Here is an 18235-nt window from a genome sequence, read left to right as displayed (position 1 = left end):
TTGTGTGTGATTGTCTTCAACTCTATTTTACTGTTTCTGGTTACTGTTTATTTGATTATGATACACATATTAATGACCAACATCTGCAAGATAAATTAAATTATAAGTCTGCATTGTATACATGGGTTTCCTTCTCTATAGTTGCATATATACGCGGTTTTATCTAACTGAAGTGGCGTATATGATCTGGGTTTAAAAGAAAATAATTGACTTGATAACACTGATTCACCCCCCCTCTCGGTATTATTTCCAACAACTTTGTATTTAAGACAAAATTTATATTTAAGACAAAATTTGTTTGAGACAAAATTTGTTTAAGACAAAACTTTATATTTAAGACCAAAATAGTGTAAGACAAAATTATTTTGAGACAAAACTTTATATTTAAGACAAAAATAGTTTGAGACAAAAATATTTTAAGACAAAACTTTATATTTAAGACAAAAACAGTTTGAGAAAAAAATATTTTAAGAAAAAACTTTATATTTACGACAATGTCCACTTAAGACGAAACCCATTTAAGACAATTAACAATTAAGACAAAAACATATCAATTTAAAAATTGACTATGAGGATACCTTTGCTCTTGTAGCAAGGTACTCATCTATTAGATCAATTCTTGCTCTGGCTATGCAAATGGGGTGGAAGATCCACCAGATGGATGTAAAAACAACATTTCTCAATAAGGTTATTGAGGAGGAGGTGTACATCGAGCAACTAGAAGATTTTGAGACATTTGAACGAGAGTCTCATGTGTGCAGACTCAAGCGAGCATTGTATGGTTTCAAACAAGCACCCTGTGCTTGGTACACCAGGATCGATAGTTATCTCATCGGTTTGGGCTTCACCAAAATTGAAGCGGATGCAAACCTCAATCACATCTTGGTAGAAGGTAAATTTCTTATTATTGTCTTATATGTTGTTGATTTGATTCTAACTAATGATGAGAAGCTGATCAAATCTTGCAAGGAGGACCTTGCAAGGTTATTTGAAATGCAGGACGTGGGTCTCATGCAGTACTTCCTCTGGTTGGAAGTATGGGAAGACTACAGGGAATTGTTTGTCTCTCAAGGCAAGTATGCAAATGAGATACTACAGAGATTATGCATGGATAGATGTAAACCCACGGAGACACCTCTAGCAAACAACTGGAGGAAGGAGGATGTCACTTCAAGTGAAGAAGAGGATGTCGCTTTAAGTGAAGAAGTGCATGCTACCATTTATCAACAACTAGTGGGCTCAATCATGTATATTGTGAACACATGACGCTATATGTGCTATGCAGTAAACCATCTAAGCCAAGTTATAGTTAGGCCAACCAATTTATTTTGGAAGACAATTAAGCATGTTTCATGGTACCTCAAAGGCACTACCCAGTTTGGACTATGGTATAGATAGGTAGAGGGAGTGAGGTTGTGTGGCTTCATAGATGCAGATTGGGTGCAAAGTCCATCAAACCGAAAGAGTACATTAGGTGGAATTTTCAGTGTTGGGTTTTCATTTGTTTCTTGGTACAACATGAAGTAAAGATATGTGGCACTAAGCTCGAAAGAAGTAGAATACATGGCTACAAGTCAAGAAACATGTGAGGCGATATGGAGGAGTAAGATACTTGTTAGACTGTTTGGTTAGATGATGGATCCAACTGTGATCTACTGTGATAATTAGAGTTGCATTAAACTCTCTGAGAATCTTGTATTTCATGATTGATCCAAGCATATAGATATCTAGTATTAGCATTTATGGGACTGTGTGAAAAGACGAATAATGTTGCTAAACTACATTCTGATAGAGGAATAAGATGCTGACATTTAAAAAAAAACTTTTTCAAGAGGGAACTTTGAGTTCCACAGGTGTAGGATAGGGGTGGTTGATAATCCCTTTCTTGCTAAGAGGGAGTGTTGAAAAATGGAGAAAGAAATTCTCAATTTGATTTTGCCTTGATTAAATTGATAAAATTTGAATTTCCACATCAATAGACAACTTGGATGAAGTTAACTTGTGTGACATGGCTTGTGTCACCCGGTTTACTTAGTAAATTGGAGTTGGAGGAGATAGAGTTTAGTTAAGCATGTGGGATTGCTAATTTGTAGCAACCAAAGTCAGTTATCTCAAGTTGTTTTCAGTTAAACTAGTTCCAAATATTGGAGGATCTAGTGGAAGGTCAGTTGTGCAATGGGACTTCAGTGGCAAGACACATGTGGATGGTGACTGCAAAGTGAGTTGTGAATTGATGAATCCAACAATAGACCTTGTTGATGATGGTGAAGCTTCCAATAAAGAAGTGAATAACATGTGTGATTTAGTTGGTATGATTGTAGTTGATGATGACCTCTTTGCATCAGATTTCGAGGCATTTAAGTTTGAGAATAGATTCAAAACATGATATTATTGGTATTAACTGCACATTATTTGATGACTTCATTTGTATTGTAGGGGTTCATACCTTTCGAAATTTGGATGTGGTTGGTGATGTGAATAATACTCAACTTCTAGTAAAGATTCATACGAACTCTAACAAGCATATGGATTCTTGTTTACAAAGGGACACCCCTCTCGACTCAACTCATTGGATTATTTGTTTGTTCATGCTATTTGTTATTATCAACCTTCCTTATCTAAGGGTTTGATACTATTTTCTTCATTTATTTTACATGGCCCAATGAAAGAAGAATAATGGAGCTTGTATCCACAACTTTTCCATTTCGCTAAGTTACAAATAAAAAGAGTCCAATTCTATAGCCAATAGACTAATAGCCTCTTGATACACCTTTGGTGAGCTATGCATAGCTCTCACCTATCATTGTAGCTTAATGAAGTGGAATCTAATAGATCTAGTAGGACAATGTTCAATTTTATGCTCAAGACACTATTAGAAATGGAGTATTTGTGAAGGCAACGATCTCCATTGGGGATTTCCATTTTTATTACAACAAACAAGAAGAATCTTGGTGTTGGAGGAAGAGATAAAATATATCTACCAAAAACATAATATCATCGCTCTCCTAGTGCCATTAATTTTTGTTAACTCATTCGAATGCAGGTAATGTATAAGGATTCGTTAGTGTATATGAAATTTTCTCTCTTTCCAATAGAAAAATAGGTTCATCCTAGTATTAATATATAAAATAAGGTTCATTAATATGTATGGTTCAATTTCATTTGATGATCCTATTTCTCCAAAGGATATATATATATATATATATATATATATATATATATATATATATATATATATATATATATATATATCTATATATATATATATATATATTATATAATTTGTTTGGTTTAAGATATGGTGATACCTTTAAATATGAGGTAATTTTGGGTAAAATTAGAAGTGGAACAACAAGTTGGGGTTTGAATTTCCTTTGTAGTAGTAGGCTACTTGAATTTTCCATCGAAATGTTTTGTTGTGGCCCAACATAGAATAATCTTTGGATGGAAAGGTTTGTTATGGGTGGTATGTTTTTTAGCCCTTCAACTCATTATATTCTTTATTTGTTCATGGTATTTTTTTTTCTCAACTTTCCTTTTCCAAGGGGTTGATAATATTTGCTTTATTCATTTGTCATGGCCCAGTGAAAGAAGAAGAATGCAACTTGTCTCCACAAATTTTCCATTTTTCTGAGTTACAAATAAAATAGTCCAATTCTATAGCCAAGAGACTAATAGCCTCTTGATACACCTTTAATGAACTATGCATGAAGACCTTGGATGAGGGTATAACTACAATCTAGGTTTTTGAACTCAAGAGTTGGTTCTTACACACATTTAAAATCTACCCCTTTTCCTATTTGATCATTGTTTTCATACTGATGTTTTATATTCTAGATCATTTGATTAAAATTTGTAAGTCTATCTAAATGTATTCATGATTTGGAAGGCATATTTTGATGTAAATGAAGCTTTTATATCTTCAAGAAAGACCTTTCCTAGAGTGGACAATGAGGTGGTGCAAAAATTTATATGTTGACAAATGCTTTGTTCCTAGTGTTTGGCTTATTATCTTCAATTTATTGGTTATATCATTGTTTCCACTTCTTGCATCTTAAATTACTTTGTTCACATTTTATGCTCATGTTTCTTGGGCTATATTGATCTCATTTTTTTTGTTTTTCTCCATATATCTTAGTGAATTGTTGTCACTATCTTTTAAATCAATGGTTGTAGATTCTTCATTGGCATCATAAAGTGGAGGCAAATAGCTGCAACTATTTTGAGTGCCATGGTTATAATGTTCACCGTTGTATAAGCACTTGAAATATCCTAAAACAACCCCATTATAGTTGGAACCAAATTCCAACAATCTAGCTATGTTACCATGATCAACAGGATCCAATGTTTCATGATGAGAATAAATTAACAGTGCCATATTTGGGGATCTCATGTAGTCACTCTCATTCATGGATGATGTAGTGTAAGTCCATTACTTTTTTCTGAATTTGGATTATAAAAAAAGGAGGCTTCAATTGGGTTCCAGTTGTTGTAGCCATGCAATGTATTTGAAACTGGGAGTCCTTGAACATGTAGATCATTGTTCCATTGTAATATATATTGCAAATTATGGTTCTTACATTTTTATTTTCTAGAGATGGTTAAAATTCTTGAATTTTTAGCAGCTTACTCTCATTGTTGAGAGATGCAGATTCTTCGAACAAGAACTATGGAAATTTAATATGTACTTTGGAAGCCTCAATATTCTTTGAGATTATCTCACCCTTAACAAGCTCTTTCTCTATCCAAGAGTTCTAGTAATTTTAAATAACATTATCTATTCTTCTAGGTGGATGGAATGCTATGTATGCCCACATGCACATATTTAATCCATTAAAATATATCTTAATGTCAATCCTTTAATGCACCACCAAGAACTATTAAATCGATGAAACTTAAACCAACCTTTTTCTAAAAATGGTATGCAGATGAATGATAAGCTTTTATTCATTTGGACTAACACTACCTCACTTGATATCAACTCTCAAGTAGTTGATCCATCACAATCTGTAGCTCTTTCTGCAATAAACGTTGAAGACCTACCATGAAAGTAAATATGAGTCGATGCACAACAATACTAAAAAAAAACCATAATTTTAGTTGTTGTTAGGCATGTTATTATTGGGTGAGGGTTTATAGCAATATGCATTGTTGGTCCCACATTTGTTCAACCAATATTTGCCCAAGGTTAGAGTTTTGGGAGTCTCTCGATTTATTGGATTTTTGACAAAGACCCATGGCCTTACCGTCTCCACATCGGAGGAACCCTTGGAGTGGACTCACCATGCAGAGTCTTGAAAAACTATTTTCCCTGCTAGACTCACTGTGAAGAGCCCCAAAAATCTATTTTCTGAGCTATTGATGTGATAATTAATTAAAGAAACTTTACCGACTACATTCAAAGGTTATGTGCTTAAACCCCATGACGGGAGAATAACAATGTTCAAAGCTGATGAGTGAAGCCCAATAAATGACATATGGCCAGAGCTAGATCCTTTGAAGGAGAGTCTCAAAACTGACCCTATCTTCATGACTCATCATTGTCACTCATAGTTGAGGTTGCATCCACACTTATGTTGAAGAGGCTATTGAAAAGGATCTATTAGATTTTCCACAACATCAAACAAACAAAGCATGTTGAAACATAACAAAAAATTATGCAAGTGGGATAGAGAAAGTGTTAAAGAGTTGCCGCATGTAACATCCCTCACTAGGGATTCCTCGAAAACCCTCAGGAACACTAGAGATTTTTTTTTTAACAACATCTTTAGAGTGCACTCAAAACACACTACCTCTAGACAAGAAATAACATCAACCATATATATAAGTAATTACAAAATTCAAAATATTTAAACAGAGCAAGAAATTCATTGAGAGTTTGTTAATTCATTGTAGTTCATAGTCTCTCTTTAGAGTTTTGACTTTAATCTATGAGACATGAATATGGGAGTATTTTTCTTATTAGTCCTTGTCGTCTATGACATGGGACTATAGTAATCGATTGTATTAGTTAGCATTAGTACTTGTGCATATTAATCCAAAGTTTTTATGAACTTTACCATGTTCATAAAATGACCATTGTTCTCAGTGTGTTGTCAACGTATAAATTTATCAATTTGACTTTGAGGACAAATAAGATATTTGATGGTATTATTTGGCATCTTACCAAGGAATACAAACCATATCATTAATATTATTCATACAATATCTTTGTTCCATGAATTTTGTTTGATTTGTATTTCCAAGATTTGAAACTAATGCTAACATTAGCTTATAAACATTAAATGCTATCTATAACCATGGAAACAATGAAGAGGGCTAGATGGATGTGTGCATGTCGGTTTGGTGTATAAGGAATGAGACACTTGTTAGTCTTCTTATTCTTCTCCTGGGAAAAATCAGTGGCTGCCTTCAGATTTAGCTGTAGCTCTAGACTTCTTAGAAGGGTGCAAAACCTCTCCTCTTCTTTAGCTTGACAACCCAACTTCAACTCTAAATGCTTTAGATTAAAAACCCAAATTCAAATCCAAGGCAAATGATTTTATATTTAACAATGGAATTGTGGTTAGAATTGGTGCTAGTGGGATTTAAGACTCGTCCAAGCCACCTAACGTCTGCATCTGAGCTTTGGTCAGTGCATCTTACATAAACTGCAAACATTCGAGGGGAGATGACATCCAAAACCATGATCAGTAGAAATTTCATTTGGAAGTATGCAATGTTTATTTTTGTGTAGTTTGGTAGGTACTCCAAGCCCTAATGTTTGAGTGTTGGAGGTCAAAGCGCCACAAGTACGCTTGGGGGCTTGGAAACCAAGTATGGGGTTTTCATGCATGTGTTGGCATGCCCTATAGTCCCTAACATGTCGTGGAACACTTGCACATGCATTAACATACATTAGCTCTTGACACACATTGGCACTTGGCATGTATTAGAACCTACTATTAGTGTGCCTAGCATGCCCCTTTTGAAAAAGATAAAGTATTGACTTATTAACCCTATTATGTGTTCATTTCCTTGCATTTTAGCTTGGTTCTTCCTTTTGTTTCCTTGGCACTCCTTGACACATATTGGAATACCCTGGTGTTATGAGGAATAATCACAAGTATAGACACAAGAAATCTCCCTAAGTTTCTAACAAAACCTAGTAACATTCCTCCACTTAAGTTGAAGGGGCTATTATGAGAACGATAATCTTTCTAATCCTTTCAAACTTTTCACTTCTTATCACTTTGGTGAAAATGTTCATAATTTTCTCATTTGCAGAATAATGTCTCAAATGAATTGACTTGGTCTCTACATGATATCGAATAAAACTCTTAATGTTGACATTCCTAGTTTTATCATGGAATCTTTAATTATGGGATAAATTGACCGCATAAGTGTTGTCAACTAGAAGAGGAGTATAATTCACTCATTTCTCATACAAATATTCAATTATTTTCTTAAATCACACAATTTCATTTATTGATTCTTTAACTACCATGTATTCTACCTCTATTGTGGAATTTTTTGGAATTGATTGTTTATGTGACCCCATGAGACAATTATTGATCTAAGAATCATGAGCTAGCCTAAAATTCAACACTCCATTTTTTTATCATCAACAAAGTCTAAATAAGAATATCCAATCAAGATGAATTCATCCACCTTGGTATACTTGAGTCCAAAATATTGAGACCCCTTTAAGAATTTCAATTTTTTTTTTACAACAAACCAATGTAATTCACAAGGAGTTTGCATAAACCTAGAAATTATCCCAACAACAAATGAAATGTATAATTTGGTGGTGCTAAGGAAGATAAGACTTCTAACAAGTTGTATGTACTTGGTTACATCCTTAAATTCATTTCCTTTTTTTGATGTGAACTTTAAATTATTTCCATTAGAGTAGAATGAGGGTTACATTCAACCATGCCAAAGCTATACAATAATTCTCCAATGCACTTATTTTAGGATATGAATATGTACTTTGGATATTGGGTCACTTCAATGCCCAAGTGGTAGTGAAGATGTCCCAAATTTATCATCTTAAAACCCTTTTCAACTTTTTCTTTATCGATGCAATATATATTTCATTATTCCCTATCATCAACAAATCATCTACATACATTACAAGATACACAACAATTTTGACAACTTTCTTGTCAAACATAGTTGCATCATCAAGATTAAAGTGTTTGAAATTTAATTTTAGAAGATGTTCAATTAACTTTTCATACCATGCTTGTGGTTCTTATTTTATGCCATATAAGGATTTAATGAGTTTTCACACTTTTTATTATCTTTCCTTCATAACAAAGCCTTTTGGTTGATACATGATGACATTATATTTCAAGTCTCTATCTAAGAAAGTATTGTTTGCATCCATTTGATGGGATTCCCATCTATTTTGTGTTTCCAAGGAAAAGAGAGTGTACATGGTGGCTCATTTTGTTGTGGATGAAAAATTCTCTTCATAATCAATGCTTTCTTTCTATGCAAATCAATTTTCAATGAGCCTTACTTTGCACTTTTTAATTGAGTCATCTAATTTGTACTTGTTTTGTAGACCCACTCATAGCAAGTTGGTTTGGTTTCAAATGGAGGGTCCATCAACTTCCAAGTTCTGTTCTTGATGATATCTAACATCACCTAAAGTGTCATGCTGACCATGATAGGGATATCCTTCTCAATATTCATGTTTATACATGTTATATGTTAGTATTTCTATCTCATGGTTTTGATCAAAAACCTTTACAACGAAATGACATTAGCAACCCGTCTTTTTCACAAATGAGAGTCTCCATTTCACTTTTTGTTCTCCTCTTCTATCCTCTAGGTCGTACGAGGAAGCATAACTACATAAAAATATTAAAATGTCAATAGATATGACCAAGGAAAAAATCCTATGAATACCAACAACTAACCAATGCATTTCTAAAATAATTACACCTCATATTGTAAGGAAGCACTAGCCCTTGTGCTTTGTTTTTTTTTTTTGCGAGTGAAAGAACATCAAGTTTTTGAGTTCATTTTTTCTCCTCTAAAAAATTCAGGAACTTTATGTAAAGGATATATATATATACATATATATATATATATATATATATATATATATATATATATATATATATATATATATATATATATATATATATATATATATATATATATATATATATATATTCATTTCAATCAATATTCATGTTCATTCCATACCAAAGTAAATATTTACTAGAAAATAGGTTCTTGTCTTTAAGGTTTTACACGAAACGGCTCACGATAGTTTGCCATTTTCCTTGATTTACCATTTTATATCAATGCCTACAAACAATGTTGGAACAGATTAACAAAAGATCCATCCACATTAGAAAAAGAACAATATCTTCATTTTACTATTTTTGAATGTTTGCAAAATTTCGATTGCTTAATTTTGAGTTGAGTGGAATTTGGGAAGATTTCTTATTTATAGTGAAGTGCTTGCTTTAAAGAGAGTTTGCATGCATGTGCTTAAGCCTAAGATCTCTAATATAGCCTAGGAAGGGGTGCCTTGCTTGAGGGCCTTTTGCTATTTTAACACACCTTATCCTTTATTATTTTAGTCGCTAGGCATCATACTATTTTAGAGAAAATAAACCTTTATTCCCACACCTTGCATGTGATCCTCTTCTTGGAAACTCCTCATGATGCAATTCAACCTAGCCATATATGCAAGGTTTCTTTTCTTTTTGAAGTTGAATTAGACCTACATTCATCCACACATGCTAATTATTACAATGAGAAAGGCAATGATTGAGAGGTGATATAATTAAAAGGGATTATTATTGACATCTTTCGTGTTTCAACCATGAAAACAATGAAAAATCTTGGAGAGTTTGTGCTCAAGGAGGATTATTCTAGGCAATGTTTGTATTTCATCCATACAAAAAACAATCAATAGATATATCTGGTTACTAAAGGAAAACAACAAGTTATTACAAAGGGGGCACGATATTGAACTATTTCGAGTAGGTTGGAACTTCATAATAAGAAAAAAATAGACGTCGTGGAGAAGTAGTGCCATAGCATTGTGTTGACTTGTTGCTGATACATTTAATAAGTTATCGTGAGTATTACGTGCTAAAATAACACATATTTTAGAAGACATGCGCCTCAGTAAAGGTAATTTCAACATATCTTCTAATTAAAGGAAAAGCATTAGCTACAAAGTGTTTTGAGCAAGTGTCTACTTTCAACAAACCTAGTTTTGAAAGAGAGAAAATTCATCGGAGAGGAATAATGACATCCAAAATGATCTAGCACATAGGACTTTAACCATAATTTGATCCTCTTCTCTTTCTTTGACTACATTCTCTCTCTTCCTATTCTGTTCTATAAAGGAGAGGTGCAAGTCCTCATTCTAGAGGGTGGATTTACTTATATAGGCATCAAGAGCTTCTCATCATCTACCCTCATCCATTTCAGACTTGATAACACTTCCACTACTACATGTAAGAGCTTGATAGGGTAGCCCATGGTATAATGTCTCTGTGGTTTACTTTCTAACACTTCATTAATATATGAAATGGATTCTAATATGCTTATTTTATAGCTTTTCGAGTTTGTGCGGTTGTTTTGTATATGGTATCATGTTCCAAGGATTGTGCTATCATTACAATGCACTTATTTAAATTTTACTTTCTTATAAGGCGCATTACTTTCATATAAGGTGCATAATTTTACTTTCATGTAAGGCGCATTACTTTCATATAAGGTGAATATTCTTTGCTACTTTTCCATCTAATCACTATAGGAATTTTAATTAAGAAAATCGTCATGACCCTCTATAATTTAATTTATATTTTAATCTCTGTCCTTTTTAGAGCACTCAAGGGTAGCATTATCTGTTGGATTATTTTAGACTTACACCCAAATTATGCACAAACATCTTAAGGTAATCCTCATGAATAATTTTTTTTAGTAGTAATCCTCATTGAGATAAAGACACTTAATGATTAAACAACCACAAGCATTATATTGCTATAGATAAGAGTATTTTAAAACATTTTTTTAAGGCCAAATAGATATTTTGTCTTAAAATCCAAAATTATTATTTTTCTTTAAAAATTAAAACTATTTTTATTGTCTTAAGTTAGAAATTAAGACAATTCGTTCGATTAAGTTATAAACTAAGACAATTTGTTGAAACAGTAGTAGCAAAATTATGAAAAATAAGAGGGAAGTAAACACAATGATGGATGGAGATAGGTAATTGTTACAAATAGGTCAAATGAAGAGCAGGAGGTTGACTGGTTGACTCTTTCGATGAAAGCATTTTTGCATTGTTTTCCCTCTTGAATTATAGGGCCAGGTCCAACCTCACCTCCTTTTGTAGTGGTTTTTATAGGGCTAGCCTCACCTCCTTTTGCAGGGGTTTTGATAGGGCTAGCCTCACCTCCATTTGTAGGGGTTTTTAGGCTCTTCGTCATGCATATGGACTCTACCACTGCATCTAACAAATTGTGGAGCGTAAGCTTCTATGGAGCTAGTGTCGGTAACATGGTCATAAACATGGAGGTATGGGAACTCCAGGAGATGAATATGATGAATGTGGGCATCGTTTTGCATGCTAGCGGCCTGCCTCTAGCAGTTTGAGAGCCTACAACTAGGGCCAAATTTATGAGAGAAAATTGTGAGTGATGTGATACGATGTTGTGGCCCTCTATTTCCCAAAGCTTAAGCAACTCTGGATGTTAGGGGTGGGGGACGTGGACAGGGTTGCTATCGAGGCACTTGTCAAGCATTGTCGCAATATTTTAGAGCTCAGATCCTTTGATTGGATGAATGCTGATGATACGACGCTATAACATGCAATGTCTCTGGGCTAGTCTTCCAAAACTGGTTGCGGTGGATGTATCGCACAGGGATATAACCCTAGATGTGACTTTCAGGTCGTTTCTTTTGGAGATATTAAAGGTTCTGTGTGCATTGAATTATGGAGAGCAGTCATTGCACTTGTGATGTTTGTGGTGATTGATGATGAGACTGTAATTGTTGATCCTGCTAGGGCAGAAGTTGCAATGCATGAAGGTAGTATTGGGTTCTGTTGGATCTTGTAAAGTCATGTCGAGAGGGGTACAACGAGAAGCAACAAAGGTACATTTACCTTTGCATGAATTTCTCAATATTACTTGTTCATTGGTGATCATGTTAAACCAAAATTCCAAATTTATAGGTCAGTAGGTCTCTTTTTGCCTTGGAGTACATTGCCCTTTGCATGAATTTTTCAATCTTATTTGTTCATAAGTTGTACTATGAAACGAACATTCCCAATTTATAGGTCAATCGGTCTCATTTTGCCTTGCATTCTGCACAACTTTCTCAATTTACTTTGCCATGGGTGATTTTGTGAAATGAATCATCGCTATTAGCTACATTTGTTAGTTGTGTGTAGTTGGAGAGTCAATTTTCTTCAACACTTCACCAGTTACATGTTCAAAGGCTCAATCAAGTTGTCCACAAGTGAATTTTATGTGTTCTTCTACGAGCCATAGCAAATTTTTTAGTCAATGTAGATGTTTCTAAAGCGATCAATGCATATGTTGCCAAAGTTGTTGCTATGGAAGGGGCAATTAGAATTTTCATAGTATTTTGTTACGTCCCCTAATAGATGGGTTGTTGAGGACGCTGTGGAGGATTGTCAAACCTGTCTGTAGGAGTAGAGCACAAGGTGTTGACTATATTCTATTTGTTTATTTTTTATCTAAAAACTAAAAATTAAAAAGTGAATCTTTATTTTCCCCTTTATCAAGCACCATGCTTTCATTGTTGTGCATGTTGGTGGTGTTGCCTACTCATTGTATGCAATGGAAGTGCAATGTAAATTATAGTTGTCATTATTGATTGGCAAAACTAGGATGTTTGACTAAATTCTACTTCATTTTGCTATCATCCAAATAATAACAAGTTTTCTTCCTTATTTCCAAATAACACATGAAGCTGATGTTTTTTTCTTTGGCTTAGAGTGCTATTGCAAAGGCAAGTGGCATAAGAAAATTGGTAGATCTTCTATTCAAATGTCCTTCTTGTAGGCAAAGGGTTATGGTGAGCTATAAACTCTGATTTCCAAAACTTGACACACAAAACTCTGAAACTAACAATGATTTGTATCTTTAAGAGTTCTCTTTTATGATAATAGAGTCGTGGTAAATCATTCTAGCAGATAGATAGGTCTCTTTTTTGCCTTTGCTTGCCACAAAAAGTGTGCAAATAAACCTCATAGTCTTGAATGATGTCTTGATGGAAGATGTATTTTCTCTACTTTTGTTTGAGAAACAAATATTACTTACTTTGTATAAGATTCAATCTCTAAATATATTTTGAAGAGAAATGAAAAGTAAGCCAGACTATTTGAATTCATTTTAGGGACACTCTTTGCAGAATGTGCCTATCGTTACTCCTTTCAGGTTTTGAATCATTAAGGATTGGAGCAGGGAAAAAACAGGAGCATGGAAAAAAGAAGAAAGGAATAAACACCTAGGTAATGCAAGGAGAGAGTTAGCAGCTGGGGAATCGGTTGTACAAGGGTGGGAGCCTGTTCTTGCCGAGACAACATAAGGAGGGATACAACAAAGCAGATATATATATATATATATATATTGCCACAGGTTAGTGTTAGAAACCTATAGAAAACTTGGGGCAATAAATTATCTTTGTTATTGTTGTCTTTGTGGGTTTGTTGTAGGCAAGGATTTTAGCAATAAGTTTGTAACCAATTCCCCTCCTACTGCATATCTTGTGCCATTTTGACATCGAATTTCCTTTCCATGGTACTAGATCCCCTGCAATCATGATGTTTTCATAACGAATTTTGTTGTTGTTGTACCGAATCATAAGGGGCTTGTTCACCTTCATTCACCCACCAAAATATGTATATTTTAGTTAACCATAGGAGACTTGGTCAAAGATGATCACACTTCATTAATATTGTACTTTTATAAATACCTAATACAATGAAGAGTGTACCATGTGCCCATTGCAACAATTTAGTCTCTCTACTACAATGATTGATCTCTTGGGGTTTCCTATTCTCATATATGAGTATTTGCACTGCTGATAGCTATTTAATGTACCTATTGACTTTATTTTTAGAAATTCCAAACTTTTACTCTGCTTCCCTTTTGGAGGACTTTTTTGCAAATTCTTGTTTTAACAATAAAATATATGCTCAATAAATATTCAAATTTTTAAGTTTTCCATCTCTAACATCTCATTTATATTGAATATGCAATGTGATCCCTTGACAACATGTTCCATGGAGAGAGGAGCTCATATCTCTCTTATTTATTGCAATGACTTTTCCATGGTGCTTGAATGTCTTTTAGGTCTTGCACTACAATCTTTAATGACAATTATAAATGGGCTTGAAATCACTGATGTAGTTCCCAAAAATGTGATGAAAATACTCAACAAGATTCACTCACATAATTAGAATCAACATTATCTGGGACTGGACCTGCATATGAAGTCCTGCCAGTGAAACCTTATTTTTTAATTTGGCTTGTTTTTTAATCATTTCTGGATTTTACACTTCACAAAGTGGATCAGAATATAGAGGATCAAGATCAGTCTTTTCTTTCTGAAACCAGATTCAAATTTATTATTTGAATGCAAAATGACACAAAGTTGTAACATCTTATAAATGTTGTATACTAATTTCTCTCAATAGACAATAAATGCAAGGTAAAAGGATAGGGACACTCAACATAAAGAACCAAAATTAGCTATCTAAACCTCATAGAGTTAGCGGGGATGCATGCAACATGCAGAAGCACCAAGATTCATGGCACCTAAAGTAAAGTGAATCATTAATTCTCTTGACACATTTAAAATCAACCATTTAATGTTGACTGTATTGAAAAGAAATCTGGTTTACATATATTAATTGTGATTTTGGAAACTCTTATTCCAAGTAAAATTTGATCAAGCTAGACTTGACCAAACATTATTATGTCTAGACATTAGATTCAACACGTTTGAAATGAAACCCTTTTAAAGTTTTCTATTCAAATAGAAATAATGTGGTGGTTATACTCTGCCATCATTTCTATGAGAAAACATAAGCATCTTCAAGAACTACATATTAAATCTACCATTGAACCTTAAGTTGTGTAGCATAGCTACAAATTGGACTTTTGTCATTGTGGCCAATTCTAGGTGTATGGCACACATTTTAAGTTGGTGGTTGCACTGTGTCACAATTCTATGAGGAAATATAAGCTTCTTCAAGACAGATGTATTAAATGAACTACTGAACCTTATACAAATTGGACTTTCCCATTATGACCAATCCTAAATGTATGACATACATTTTTATACTTTCTTCTATTGATTACACTTGTCATGAAGACAAAGATAAAGTGTGCTCAGTTGGAACTCTTATTTGTTAAACACGCTTCATGGTGCCCATGAAAAGATCATTGTTATGCAAATCGAAAATCAACCATAGGTCAAAAGTGCAAAGACATCTTTGCTTGTGCCATTTTTTTAAATAGAAATAAATCAATTTCATTCTGTTATTACCCATTTTTTTCACTTTTTGATGTACTATTCTCTGATTTTTAATAGAGTAATGCAGGAAAAAATATCCTTGTTTTTCACAACTTTTACTATTTTATTTGTTACTAGCTCACCTAAGCTGCCTGATTCTATTGGCACTTGAATTTGGAGATTTGATATGTAGACACTCAGGCATGGCCTTTCTATTTTGTATCTTCTTTATGACTTGTCTTTCTGAAAAAGCACACAAAGAGACATAATTTAGTTTGAAAGGGGTTAACTCATGTCATTGTTGTCTCCTTGTAAAGTCATAAGATACCATACACATCATGTTGTTGATTGTGCAGATAAGGGAAGTGTGTTAAGTAAATCACAAATCAAAATATGGACTGAAGAAACTGGCCCTGGAGAAAAAGATCATCAGAAAAGGTAAGTGCCATGGCAGAGCAAGGAGAAACAATGCCAGCTCCTTCACTATCACCAGCACTAGGAATTATATCATCTCCAGCACGAGCACTATCTCTATCTCTATCACCAGCACCAACACCAACACATGAAGAACAGGTACATTCATTCTACCAGTGAAATAATAAACAAACTTATTTTTTTAATTGGATGGGTCATTGAATGTTATAAGGAAAATACTCTTTTGGTGTAATTGTTTTGCTTCTGAAGTTGTCCTTGTTCCAATATCTGGTTGGAACTCTAGAATTTTGGGTGCTATAACTGTTCTGTATCAGGAAGGATTCTAATGTACCATATGAAATTAGATAATATTGAAGCAATAGTAAGATATAAGAGTTAAATAAATCTCACACTAAAGTGAAAATATATGCTCCTTGCCAATGGTCTTGTTGTGCGTAAGATTTTGTATGTTTGAACTTTGTGTTTGTTTTTTCAGCTTGGTCCTTTTTGTTTCTGGAAATTCTCCTCACAACTGTCCTTCAGCTAAGTGGCTATGCTATGAGGTATGAAAATAACCTAGGACCTATACCCACCCATATCTGAACCCACTCGATGGTTTTAAACCCAAGTTTTGGTGTTAATACAAGCCCAATCACTTTGCTCTAACTGCTAGACCACACATGTATGTGCTTCAGCTTACTCTTTACCAGTTGCATAATCAACAAATGAATTATATTCATTCCTGAAAGTCATGGAGGATTAGAAGTGTGGTTGATACACTATTATATTGTAATATGACTTCAGGAATAAAAAGGAAAACTGGAAATGGCAGGAAACGGGCTTCCAAAACCTACAATGGGTGGGGTCCACTATGGGATCGAAACTTGGAGTAGACATCTGTAGGTAATGGTGAGAAAGAGGGAAACCATAGGAGACATGGAGAAAGAGAAGGTCCATCAGAACATCAGAATTTTTGACATAAAATAAGAAAATAAAGTCATATATCATTCACACATAAAGCAATAAAGAAGTTATAACTTGATGCCTGTATAATGAATTAACTTTTCATTGCTAAATTTAAAATTTGAGAATACTGCATCAAAATTCAATGACGACTTAAAGAGAACATTGAAAACTTACCATTAACAAATTCAATTGCAAAGAACCAATTGTTAGAACTTTTGTCATAAGCTACATCAGAAAATGGTGAAAATGTATTACTCACTAGAGAAGAAGTCAATATTCTTTTGTATAAGCAGTTTCCTTTGATCAGATTTGAGCTATCAGATAGTTATTCATTTGAGGAAGTCTTGAATTATATTAGGAAAATCCAAAATTATTCTGAACAAAAGAAGACAAGGTATTTGAATGCATTGCTAGCAAGGAACAACACAAGTGATCATTAAAGTTCGATCTCAACTATTACTAAAAAGTGGATATCTGAGTCTTTTCAAATAGCTGGAGAATTTGGTCACATGACTATGTTGATTTTTTGAAGTGCCTACTAAAATCACTTATGTTATCATATCTGGAGGAGTTGTCACATTGGGATCATATTTTTTCTCCTACACTTGGTCCAATTTTGAACTGGCTAGAAAAAGAAGGGAACAATAACAGTTTGCTTTGTCTTCTATCAAGGAGTGGAAAAGTAGTCTCCATTGATGGTTCAGCAACAATGGAAGGCTTCTTGACTACTCCAGTGAAGTGCTCTGCAAAGAAAACCCTGATCAAGTTGCAAACTACGGTTTTTTTAATCTTATCATCTAACCATCGAGATAAACAATTTTCAATTATTTGCAACCAAAAATTCTTTAGTGAGACATGGTTTACCATGCACATAGTCCTGGAATTCAGCAAAAGGAAATGTTGATTGAAGTTACAATACATACCTGAAGCACTGATTGGTGTTGCCTATTGATTACAAAGCCCAATAAATTACCTTGTCTGTTAATACTACATTGACAGGGCATTATTCTTTCTATACTTATTTGCAAGAGTTGTGTACCTGTAATTGATTAGAGTTTTAGTGGGTTTTGGTTCTTCCAACCTGTAGCGATTAGGGTATAATGAGTAGTGAAATGGGATTGTTGTTTGGTTAGATTAGCAGGTCCAATTGGGTTAATGTTGAGATCAAAAATTTTTATGTTCTTTGGATCAGGCATATCAGACTTGTATACCTTGAAAATATACATCAAATTCCATGCAATAAGTCTTATTTTCAATAAGAAATTTCTATTGCACGAATGGTTGGTGATCTCCCTGAATTCGTTGTCATAGATTTTGTTAATTCAATTTACCTGATTCGTTTGTG

At 33.8% G+C, this 18235-nt stretch overlaps 1 pseudogene; it reads right to left on the bottom strand.

Annotated features, from left to right (window-relative positions):
- Window positions 1-4081: 4081 nt before the first annotated feature.
- Window positions 4082-18235, bottom strand: part of LOC149264108 (uncharacterized) — a 47405-nt pseudogene continuing 33251 nt past the window's right edge.

This window comes from Pinus tabuliformis, chromosome 6, assembly GCF_031772625.1.
Source record: "Pinus tabuliformis cultivar Carrire ecotype Pingquan chromosome 6, CPIR1, whole genome shotgun sequence".
Classification (NCBI taxonomy): Eukaryota; Viridiplantae; Streptophyta; class Pinopsida; order Pinales; family Pinaceae; genus Pinus; species Pinus tabuliformis.
This window is presented reverse-complemented; position numbering and strand designations above follow the sequence as displayed.